The 12,088-nt window shown below is 54.8% G+C and overlaps 1 protein-coding gene across 1 annotated transcript in view; it reads left to right on the top strand.

Moving 5' to 3' along the window:
- The window catches only part of LOC134928783 (protachykinin-1-like), a 65,841-nt gene that overhangs the window by 26,538 nt on the left and 27,215 nt on the right, over nucleotides 1-12,088 (top strand). The gene's annotated exons all lie outside the window — the stretch shown is intronic.

Genomic DNA, 12,088 nt, shown 5'->3' with positions numbered 1-12,088 from the left:
GTCAGAGGGTCCAACTGCGCGTGCACCAGCAACTGGTTGCCCCCCGGAGGTCTTAACCGCACATACTCTTGCGTCAACCGCAGCGGGCAAACGCCCATACCTCCCTGAGCCTCCAAGGACAACCAGCGACCCCGACCTGTTTGATCTGTCTTGGACCGCACAATCCTACAGAGCAACAGGCCCTCCTGCAAGCGCACATTCTCGTAGAGCAGACCCGATTCCCGGGATGCCTTGCTGCTCGCCACTAGCTCGCTCACCCGAAAAGCCCCGAAAAAGGCCAGGGCATACGCGCTACTAAACAATGCCACCTCAAATTCCGAGGACGCAATCCGAGGTAGCACACGCAGCAATTCCGCTAGCAGCTGCAACGTTATAGGCCTACGTGAATCCGCAGGCGCCGGGTGCAACCTAGCCCAACCTTTCAGCGCTCTGGAAAGGACAAACGACCCCGTGGGGTCCGTTGTCCCGTGGAGTCGCGAGTGAAAGGCGATGCCCGCAAGGGCAGTAGCCATGGCCGCTTTTGACCTACCGTTTTGGTAATGCTCCCAAACAAAGGTCAACAGGGCGTCGGCCGAGGACTCACCTGCTACCCCGTACCTACTCTGAAAGGCTGACCAATCCCGCCATGCAGCATCATACGCTCGTAGCGTAGAGGGAGCCAGTGCACACCTGGCCAACGCCGTTAAACCGCTTCGACCATCTGCCAGACAGAAGGTGGGCACTGTAACCCCTCTGCCTCCGCTCCCGGAACCAACGTCCTGAATTTGTCAAACTGGAACCGGGACAATGCATCCGCAATTCCATTGTCAACTCCAGGTACGTGGCGAGCCCTAAAATTAATATTGCGCTGCAAACAAACCAACACTAAATGCCTTAGCAATCGCAGCGCCTGCGGAGATGAGGAACGCTGGTTATTAATCGCATGCACTACCCCTAAGTTGTCGCAAAGAAACAAAATGTCCCTATTTGCGAACCGTCCGGCCCATAACTCAAGCGCCACTAAGATCAGGAAAAATTCCAGCAGAAGCAGGTTCTTGGTAAACCCACGCGTTACCCAAGATGCCGGCCAGGCCGCAGCGCACCATGAGCCAGCGAAGAACGCGCCGAAACCTCGACTGCCTGAAGCATCCGTGAACAACTGCAGCTGCTTACTGGAACAACAAGGAGCGGGCCACAACACTTCCCTGTTGAAGGACACCAGGAACGAGACCCAAATCATCCTTGATCTCGCGGGAAAGGTACACGGAGTGATTCTGTCGAACCGTCCCCGCGGTGGCCCGCTCAAGTTTGCGACAGAAAATCCTACCCATGGGGATAATCCGACACGCAAAATTGAGAGAACCAAGCAAGGACTGCACCTGTTTAAGCCGAACCCTGCGTTTTCCTAAACAGTCTGTAATCAAACCCAATAGTTTCCGCACCTTATCCTCGGGCAAGCGACAGCACCCCCCTACCGTGTCAATCTCGATACCTAAATAGCTAAGACAAGTGCAAGGACCCTCGCACTTATCCTGCGCAACCGGTACCCCTAAAGCGCAGAATAACGACCTGGCCACCGAGAGAATGTCCCCACAGACCGAACTGTCTCCGGGGCCTACAAAAAGAAAGTCATCCAGGTAGTGAGCCACCCCCATCTGCCCGGAGGCGGTCTGGACGCACCAGTGCAAAAACGTGCTAAAGCACTCAAAGTAGGCGCAGGAGACAGAGCAACCCATGGGGAGACACCGATCGACGTAGAATTCGCCCCCTATTTTGAAACCCAGAAACCGCAGGGAATCTGGGTGTAGCGGGAGTAGCCGAAAGGCCGACTCCACGTCCAATTTTGCCAACAGACTCCCCGGACCACAATCCCGCACTAATCGCAGCGCGTCGTCAAACGACTGACATCGAACTCTGCATTGGGCTTCCGGGATAGCGTCGTTGACCGACAGCCCCGGCGGGTGCGACAAGTGCTGTATCAAACGAAACTTACCTATGGCCTTCTTGGTCACTACCCCTACTGGGGAAATGCACAAGGAGGGCAACGGGGAAAGGGCGTAGGGCCCAGCCATGCGCCCCAGCCCAATCTCCCCGTCAACCTTCCGCCGGACTTCCTGCGGGAATTCCCGAGCCGATCTCAAATTCTGGCGTGCAACCACATACACCGAATCCGGGATTGGCAAACGAAAACCGTGCTGAAAGCCCTGCAAGAGAAACGATGCCGCCGACTCATCGGGGTACAAGGTAAGCCAGCGCTGCAACTCGGGAACTATAATCGGGGAGAAGGCCTTACTTGCCAATTCCACCGGCCTCGGTGGAAGCGGCAGGCTTACCGCCTGTCGCCGCGGTGCATTCCTTGGCCGGGTGACTGGCTCCGCACAACCTGCATGAGTGGCGAAAACGACAGCCCGTTCCTTTGCCGCATTTGCCGTCGTTGTAGGCAAAGCACTTGCCTTTTCCCGTCAATCGAGAAGCCACCGCCCCGGCCGCCCCGGGCTTCTTGGCCGTGACGTCCGGGGTGGGTTTGACCTGCTGCGTGACCTCCAACCACACCTCAACATCCTTAAAACCCGCGGGCAGGATGGGGTTGCCATCCTGATTGCGACGAAACTTCTCGTCGTAATCCCGCCACGCGGAACCCTTGGATTTTAAGTACATATCGTGTACTAAAAACAAATATTTCACCAAGTTGGCATACTCCGCGGGACGCGATTCCGTGTAGCAAGCCATGAACACCAAAAACCCACGCAGCCACTGGTGAAAATTGCGAAACGCATTTTCCCCAATACCACCCGGTTTCTTGGCCGCGTCAAAACCCTGCCGCATTTCCTCTGTAAGGGTGAATATGTCTACATACTTCCCCTTACGTATTTTTTCCCGCATGCGCTTACGAACCCCTCTTGTCACTGCCGTGTTGGCGCAATGTACCATCTCGCCGTAACGGGGAGGGTCGGAGGGGACCACCTGCGCAGGAGCGGCCACCTTGTGCGCCTCCTTGGCCATTCGCCGCGCGATGAGCCTAGCTAATTTACGCGGGCGCCGCGGAGAGCCGGATGATACGCTGCTAGAAGACGAGGAACTACAAGTTGAAACGTGTAAAGGAATATTTAGCTCACCGGAGTTTGAAGGACCCGGAACCGCGTCGTCCGCTGCACCCGCCTCCGCTGATGGCCGTACCTCCACGTTCGCAGTCGCGCTTGTCCGTGACCTTCGCCTCGTGACGGGCGTAGCCCCTGAATTAGACGGAACCTGCAAGGGAGAAAAAGAGGGGACAACCGGCACCGGGGGAACCAGAACATCATTAACACTTGTCCGCAAATGCGGAGGCGGAGAGCCCGTCCCCCCGTTCCGTGGCGGATGGCCGCCCGGCAGCTGCAGGGAGGGGGCCCCCGCCGAGGTGTACCCGATCGACTGCGTAAAGGCTGACCCGCTCACTGCACCGAAACTCGCGGGGTAAGACGGCCGCCACGCCGTATGCGGCAGGCAGCCGCCCGCCCCCGCCCATCCGTATGACGCCGGAAGGAACTGAGGGGGCGCCGCGAGAGGGGGCCAACTCTGTGCCACCTGATACCCACCGCCCGGTGCCTGCCCTGACTGCAGGCCCGCAAAGGCCGGCAAGGGCACCGCGACTCGGGGGCCACCGACCGACCACGTGGACTGCACGCCGGCGCCCGCGCTGGCCCCGTGCGGGGAAAACTGTGTGCCGGACACCGTCATGAAGCCCATGGAAGGCATGCTGGCGGCTAAGGGGAATGCTGGAGCCGGAGGCCACGCAAAACCCCCGGGGAAGGACTGGCTCCCCGCGAAGCCTTGCTGCGCTGCTACCGAAAGCGCCCCGCCGGGCGTCATATAAGCCGCCGAGACGGATGTCTGTGTGGACCCAAACTGAAAAGGACCGGGAAGGGCGTGGAGAGGGGTTTGGCGTCGGGGCGTCTGACACCCAGGAGGAGCCCGAGCAGGCCACCGAGGCCGGGGGAAAACCCTGCCATGTGACTGCCGCCGGGGCGGGTGTGGCGGCCGCCGCTGCCACGTCCCCCGCCCCGGCGACACTAGGCCCAAACGGCCCAATATTATTTAAATTGAGGTGCGGTGTGCTAAACCCCCCGCTGGAGGGGGGTAGTATGGGGCCCTGTATTGTCCCGGGGACAGCGGGAGCCGCTACCCGCTGCCCTGGGCTCATATCCCCCAGCTGCATATTGACCCCCCCCTCGCCCCCCGCAGCTCTGCCGCGGCCGTCCGGCACAGCTTGTGCCCCCAGGACGCCGCCGAGAGCCGACCGCGGGGATGGAGGAGGAGGGCCGGAGGCACTTATGGAAGGAGGGAGGGAAGTCGTTTCGCCCGCGGGAGGCGCCGGGGAGCGCGGCCCAGCCGGACCGCGAGCACCCGCGCCACGTGCAGAGCGGCCGCCGGCCGCCGGAGGGGAAGTGCTGCAGACGCCCGAGGCAGGAGGGAGAGGAGAGGCCCGTCCCGCTGCGAGCGCCGGGACGCGCAGCCCGGCCGAGCCGCGCGCATCGGCACCACGTGACGAGCGGCCGCTGGCCGCCCGTCTCCGTGCGGCAGGGGAGCGGGCTGTAACTGCCCGTCCCCGCCGCCTGTCTGAAACAGGGGGAAGTCCTCTCTGTGGCGCAACGCTCGGGGAGCGGGAGCGGAAGGCGCTCCCCGCATCCACGAGGCGCCGGGGGGGAGCTGCACGTTTTGGACGAGGCATGGCAGAGGGGGGAGAATCTGCAAAAGTAGACAATGACACGCAGAGAGGGGGCACAGCACTGTATAATGCCCTAGAGAAGGCAAATGAAATTAAAAAAAAAAAAAACAATTTACAGGCAGTGAAAATAAGCAATAGTACTTATCCTTCCTGGGGCATAAACTGAAAGGCAAGAGGGAGTCTAGCAAGATGGCCACCCCCTATATACTAACCTAAGACCCTCCTCTTCATCCTGATGCACAACCCCTTAAACCAATAGGAAAAAACCAACCGGGAAAACTGATCTGCCTAGCAACTGCTTAGTCATTTAACAACCAATCACAAAAAGTTGATCGCTTATATGGCCTCAGGCTTATGCAGCCTTCAGCTTATCGAATGTTTGTTTACAAAAATGAATTTAAATATTAAACACACAGTATAAATAACATAGTATAAAAAAGCATCAATAAAATGAAAACCCAATGTGCTGCTGGGGGACCATGCTACTTCCACTATATAACTCTCAGTGTGTGGGTTCGTGCTGCCTCCATTCCCCTCCTCACATCATGTTACTGCGCTGTCCCATGCAGCCCTGTCATCACTGACATATCATACATGTCCTGATATAGTCTGTGCTGCTGGCCCACCCCTATGGGTGCTAGTGGTGTGTTACCCCCACAGTGTTTGTTCCCAGAGTATAAGTAATATGTGTAGCATGTTTGGGGTAAATTGGTCCAGGCATTCCAGAGTTATGCTGTCTGCTAAGAAACTCTGGGCTGCTTCCTCAACCCTAGGGGTGCTAGTGGTGTCTTTCCCCCACAGTGTTTGTTCCCAGAGTATAAGTAATATGTGTAGCATGTTTGGGGTAAATTGGTCCAGGCATTCCAGAGTTATGCTGTCTGCTAAGAAACTCTGGGCTGCTTCCTCAACCCTAGGGGTGCTAGTGGTGTCTTTCCCCCACAGTGTCTGTTCCCAGAGTGTAAGTAATATGTGTAGCAAGTTTGTTGTAAATTGCTCCAGGCATTCCAGAGTTATGCTGTCTCCTGAAATACTCTGTGCTGCTGCCTCAACCCTAGGGGTGTCTTACCCCCACAGTGCTTGTTCCCAGCTTGTAAGTCATATGTGTAGCAAGTTTGTTGTAAATTGGTCTAGGCATTCTGTCTCCTGAAATTCTCTGTGCTGCTGTCCCACCCCTAGGGGCGGTAGGGGTGTATAACCCCCACGGAGTATGTTCCCAGATTGTAAGTCAGATGTGTACCAAGTTTGGTGTAAATTGCTGCAGGCCTTCTACAGTAATGCTGTCTGCTGATGTACTCTGTGCTGCTGTCCCACCCCTAGGGGTGGTAGGGGTGTTTTCGAGATTGTAAGTCAAATGTATACCAAGTTTGGTGTAAATTGCTGCAGGCCTTCCACAGTTATGCTGTCTGCTGACATACTCTGTGCTGCTGTCCCAGCCCTAGGGGTGCTAGCGGTGTTTGACCCCCATATTGTTTTTTCCCCTAGTGTAAGTCATATGTGTACCCAGTTTGTTGTAAATTGGTCTAGCCATTCGGGATTTATGCTGTCTTCTGAAATACTGCCGCTGTGCCATCCCTAGGGGTGCTAGGGGTGTCTAACCCCCACAGAGTTTGTTCCCAGATTGTAAGTCAGATGTGTACCAAGTTTGGTGTAAATTGCTCCAGGCCTTCCATAGTTTTGCTGTCTCCTGAAATAATCTATGCTGCTGTCACACCCCTAGGGGTGATAGGAGTGTTTAACCCTACAGAGTGTGTTCCAAGATTTGAAGTCAGATGTGTACCAAGTTTGGTGTAAATTGCTCCAGGCCTTCCACAGTTTTGCTAGCTGCTGACATACTCTGTGCTGCTGTCCCACCCCTAGGGGTGCTCGGGGTGTCTGACCCCCATAGTGTTTGTTTCCAGAGTGTAAGTCATATGTGTACCAAGTTTGTTGTAAATTGCTGCAGGCATTCCAGAGTTATGCTGTCTGCTGAAATACTCAGTGCTGCTGCCTCACCCCTAAGGGTGCTAGGGGTGTCTTCCTCCCACAGTGTTTGTTGGCAGATTGGAAGGCATATGTGTACCAATTTTTGAGTACATGGGTCCAGCAATTCCGGAGTTATGCGGTCTCCTGATATACTCTGTGCTGCTGTCTGCCCCCCTAGGGGTGCTAGGGATTTCAAATTGTTTTAGTTGCGTCCAGCATGTTTTAATACACTTGTATGTGAAATTTCACGATCTTCGCTTGTAAACTGTGGATTTGTATAGAAAGACAGACAGAAGGACAGATTTTAATTTTTATATAGTAGATTTGTCAGTGCGGCCGCAGCTTCAGCAGAGCTGTGTAGTGCAGGGGTGGCCAACCAGTCAGTGTCAAAGAGCCAGAAAAGATCTGTAGTCAAGTGTTTGAGCCATATCATGCGGGCGCGTGAGCAAAAATGGGGGCGGGCATAGTTGTCACAAAGCCACACCCCATTTTTATGCACACACCTTTCGGTTTGACGTTTGTAGGAGTATGACCTTGTGTCATAACCCCATTTTTAGTCATGTTGTACAGTGCCTCATACAAATAAAGCCCCTGTACAGTGCCACATACATATAAAAACACCAAAAAAATGGGTGCCTTCACAGTGCCAAATACATATGTGCCCCCACAGTGCCAGATACATATATGTACCAACAGTGCCAGATACATATATGTCCCAACAGTGCCAGATACATATATGTCCCAACAGGGCCAGATACATATATGTCCCAACAGGGCCAGATACATATATGTCCCAACAGGGCCAGATAATTATACAATATGTCCCAACAGGGCCAGAAACATATACAATATGTCCCAACAGTGCCAGATACATATATGTCCCCACAGTGCCAGATACATATATGTCCCCACAGTGCCAGACACATATATGTCCCCATAATGCCAGATATGCCCCCACTGCCAGATACACATCTCCACAGTGCTAGCTATGCCCCCACTGCCAGATACACATCTCCCCAGTGCCAGATATGCCCCCAGTGCCAGATACACATGTTCCCCCAGTGCCAGATATGCCCCCAATGCCAGATATGCCCCCAGTGCCAGATACACATGTCCCCCCGGTGCCAGATATGCCCTCAGTGCCAGATACACATGTCCCCCCAGCAGGGCCGGTTCTTGCCCTTGTGGCGCCCCGGGCAAAATATAGGGGTGTGGCTTAATGTGGGGGCGTGGTCAGTCATGCCCCCATTTGTAGCACCGCTGAAAGGAAATAAAAAGCAAAAAAAACAAAGTATACTTACTATACCCCGCTCCTGATTCCAGACCTGCAGACCTCCCCCCGGCGCCGCTCTTCTCCTCGGATCTATGGGAGAGACGTCAGTCATGACGTCTCCCCCATAGCACAGCATAGGCACTAGAGGTCAATTATGACCCCTAGCGTCTATGCTACAATGCTGTGCAGTGCGCGATGACGTCATCGCGCACCGCACAGCAAAGGTCCTCTCCATGAAGGGAAACTAGACGCTTAGCGTCTGATTCCCTTCACAGCGGGGGGGACCAGCGCCACGAAGGGAAACTAGACGCGTAGCGTCTGGTTCCCTTCTCACAGCGGGGGGAGGCACAGCGCGGGGGCACTCCTGGGGGGCACTCTGCACAGTGGCGGATCTTGCCATGGTGCGGCGCCCTCCGGATGGCGCCGGCGCCCACCGGAAGGCGGCGCCCCGGGCAAAAGTCCTGCTTGCCCGTGGCAAGATCCGCTACTGCCCCCCCAGTGCCAGATATGCCCCCAATGCCAAATATGCCCCCAGTGCCAGATATGCCCCCACTGTCAGCTACACATCTCCCCAGTGCCAAATATGCCCCCAGTGCCAGATACATGCCCCCCCGTGCCAGATATGCCCCCAGTGCCAGAAACACATGTCCCCCCAGTGCCAGATAAGCCCCCAGTGCCAGATACACGTCCCCCCAGTGCCATATATGCCCCCAGTGCCAGAAACACATGTCCCCCCAGCAGGGGTGTATCTAGGGGTCCGGGCGCCCCTGGCAAAGTAAGGGACTGGTGCCCCCCATATTTGAAATAGGGAAGATGCATGTGCAAAAAAGGGACATGATCTTGTGGGAAAGGGGCATGACCATACAATAGTTCCCCCAATTCAAATTACGCTACACAGTAGTAACCCTTATACACATCATGCCCAAACAGTAGCAGTTCCCTTTACACATTATGCCCACACAGTAATTCTTTTAACACTGAGGAGACATCAGCAGTGCCTGGCCTGGCTGAGAAGGCAATGCCACCCAAGGCCAGGTAGTATGATCAAATAGTAGTGCAAAGAAGTGCAGTGCAGTGCACTACCCAGTGGTACAAGTAGAAAAAAAATCTTATTGGTACTGTGTGCCCAAAAAAATGGGTGTGGCCACTTGCCACATGGGGCGTGGCCAATGAAAATGCGGGCGTGAAACACAGATGACCCCAATAGTGCAGTGCCAGATACACATATACCCCCAATGCCCCCACAGTGCCAGATACACACATGCCCCCACAGTGCCAGATACACATATGCCCCCACAGTGCCAGATATGCCACCACGGTGCTAAATATGCCCCCACAGTGCCAGACACACATATGCCCCCACAGTGCTAGATATGCCCCCACAGTGCCAGATACACATATGCCCCCACATTGCCAGATATGCCCCCACATTGCCAGATACATATGCCCCCACGGTGCCAGATATGCCCCCATGGTGCCAGATACATATATGCCCCCACAGGGCCAGATAAGCCCCCACAGTCATATAGTCATAGTCCCCATTTCCCTCCCAGCACATAGCCATAGTTCCCTCCCAGTAAATATCCATTGCCCCCACCTCCCTAAGCAATAGCCGTAGTCCCCCCAGCACATAGCCGTAGTCTCCACCTCTCCCAACACAGTCATATAGTAGTCCTCACCCCCCTCCCATCCAGCAGATAGCCGTAGTGTCTGGCAATACCTGCTGTGCTGAGCTGCTGCCTGGGATGGAGGGCGGAGGATCGCTCAGCAGGCAGGAGCTGGCGCCGGTGTCCGGCACCCCATCAAACTACGTGAAGAAACTGAAAATAAACTACAGCTCCCAGCAGCCCTTATCGCCGGGAACTCCCGACACCAAGGGTTGCTGGGAGTTGTAATTTATTTTCAGTTTTCTTCCCTGTAGTGCATTGCGGTGCCGGACACCGGCGCCAGCTCCTGCCTGCTGAGCGATCCTCTGCCCTCCATCCCAGGCAATGCACAGGCAGCTTGGCACAGCAGGTATTGGCAGACACTACGGCTTAAGGAATTCCTCCCATTGGCCAAGGGTGGCACCGTCGAACGGCGCCCCCTGCTCGGCTGGCGTCCCTGGCGAGTGTCATCCTGGCCAGTGGGTAGATACGCCACTGCCCCCCAGTGCCAGATACACATGTCCCCCCAGTGCCAGATATGCCCACAATGCCAGAAACACGTCTCCCCAGTGCCAGATATGCCCCCACTGCCAAATACACGTCCCCCCAGTGCCAGATACACATGTCCCCCCATGCCAGATATGCCCCCAGTGCCAAATATGCCCCCACTGTCAGCTACACGTCTCCCCAGTGCCAGATATGCCCCCACTGGCAGCTACACGTCTACCCAGTGAAGATATGCCCCCCGTGCCAAATACACGTCCCCCCAGTGCCAGATACAAATGTCCCCCAGTGCCAGATATGCCCCCAGTGCCAAATATGCCCCCACTGTCAACTACACGTCTCCACAGTGCCAGATATGCCCCCACTGGTAGCTACGCGTCTACCCAGTGCCAGATATGCCCCCACTGGCAGCTACACGTCTACCCAGTGAAGATATGCCCCCAGTCAGAGCCGGATTAAGGCGGGGGCCCAGGGGGTTAGTACCCCGGGCCCCCTTTCCAAAAGGGCCCCCTGCCGCCCACCGCAGATCCGATCTGATCTACGGTGCTGCGGTCCCTGCTCTCCGCTGTACGTACAGACAGAGCCGGCGCCGCATAGCACTACAGGACAGCTGAGCGACGGCTCAGCTGTCCAATAGCGTGTGAAACAGCAGCCTGCGCTCAGTCATTGGCTGGACGCGCAGGCTGCACAGCAGAGAGAAGAAGGAGGAGGGCTGATCCCGGGCGGCATGTGGAGCCCTGTGTCACAGCAGCCTGTCTGCAAACAGTAAGGCTGGCTTTTTATAAGATTTTTCTTCCCCCTGCTGCTAACATTAAAATTTAAATCTTAGGCTGTGGGTCACACATATATATATATATATATATATATATATATATGTGTATATATATACATATGTATTTATATATATACACACGTGTATATATATACATATGTGTTTATATATATATACACACGTGTGTGTGTATATTATATATATATATATATACGTAGATATAAATATGTATATATACACTATATAGTGTGTGTATGTGTGTGTATATATACTATATAGTGTGTGTGTGTATATATATATATATATATATAGCAGTGACTGATGGCGGCACTCTTTGGACTTTGGGGGTTCTTCGCTGCGGTGCGAACGGGTCGGAACTGCTCATGCGTGGCATGCGCATTGCGCACGCGCGTCGTTGCCCGGCGACGGAGGCGCGCACAGCGAACAAAGAAGACGCAGCGCCGAACGCAAGAAGATTGACATCGGTGAGGCTTTCCGGGGCGGATACTTACCGTTGGATGCCGTTTTCGAGGAGTGGTCGTCCGAACGCAGGCATGTCCAGGCAAATGGAGGGCGGATGTCTGATGTCAAAGCTGGGAGGAACGTCGCTGGATCCGTCGCACAGGGTAAGTATAACCAGCCTTACTCCTCAGCAGCACAAAACTTTTTTAGCTCAGCAGGGCTGCACAAGTGAACGCAGTCCTGCTAAGCTAAAATACACTCCCCCATAGGCGTGGATTAGTTGATCGCACCAGCAGCAAAAAGTTGCTGGCTGCGATCAACTCGGAATGACCACCTTAATACAGAAAGAATCACACACGACTAACAAGTCCTTCTTAGTCGAACATTTCGGTGTTGCCACTTTTAAGTGGCAACACCGAAACGTTGGACTAAGAAGGACTTGTTAGTCGTGTGATTCTTTCTGTATTAAGTCACTGCTGTACTATGGGTGTTCGTCACTCAGGAGAGCACCTTGGCAAGTATTAAATGTACAATTGGAGTGCCGGCCTGCTTTCTCTCTGTATATATGTGTATATATACCTGTGATTATATAATTTATCTGCCTGCCTCTTTATTAGGGGCCCCACTGTCTGTAGTGCTCCGGGCCCCCCATCGCCTTAATCCGGCTCTGCCCCCAGTGCCAGATACACATCCCCCCCCAGTGCCAGATATGGCCCCAGTGCCAGAAACTCATGTCCCCCAGTGCCAGATATGCCCCCAGTGCCAGGTACACGTCCCCCCAGTGC

Source organism: Pseudophryne corroboree, chromosome 5, assembly GCF_028390025.1.
Source record: "Pseudophryne corroboree isolate aPseCor3 chromosome 5, aPseCor3.hap2, whole genome shotgun sequence".
NCBI lineage: Eukaryota > Metazoa > Chordata > Amphibia > Anura > Myobatrachidae > Pseudophryne > Pseudophryne corroboree.
This window is presented reverse-complemented; position numbering and strand designations above follow the sequence as displayed.